The sequence below is a fragment of the Nematolebias whitei genome, chromosome 3 (genome assembly GCF_014905685.2).
Source record: "Nematolebias whitei isolate Nwh7 chromosome 3, NemWhi1, whole genome shotgun sequence".
Lineage (NCBI taxonomy): Eukaryota > Metazoa > Chordata > Actinopteri > Cyprinodontiformes > Rivulidae > Nematolebias > Nematolebias whitei.
This window is the reverse complement of record NC_056500.1, coordinates 5,273,472-5,273,716: the sequence shown is the minus strand read 5'-3', so window position 1 is coordinate 5,273,716 and position 245 is coordinate 5,273,472. Positions and strand designations below refer to the sequence as shown.

General features: G+C 46.9%; 1 protein-coding gene across 1 annotated transcript in view; it reads left to right on the top strand.

Annotated features, from left to right (window-relative positions):
• The window catches only part of exoc2 (exocyst complex component 2), a 63,141-nt gene that overhangs the window by 45,083 nt on the left and 17,813 nt on the right, over positions 1-245 (top strand). The window lies entirely within an intron of this gene.

The following is a 245-nucleotide window of genomic DNA, read 5'->3' as shown; positions in this document are numbered from 1 at the left end:
AATGCTGACTCAGCCGTCTCCTGTTTGAGATGAATGCAGACTCAGCCGTCTCCTGTTTGAGATTAATGCAGACTCAGCCGTCTCCTTTATGAGATTAATGCAGACTCAGCCGTCTCCTGTATGAGATTAATGCTGACTCAGCCATCTCCTGTTTGAGATTAATGCTGACTCAGCCTTCTCCTGTATGAGATTAATGCAGACTCAGCCGTCTCCTGTATGAGATTAATGCTGACTCAGCCGTCTCC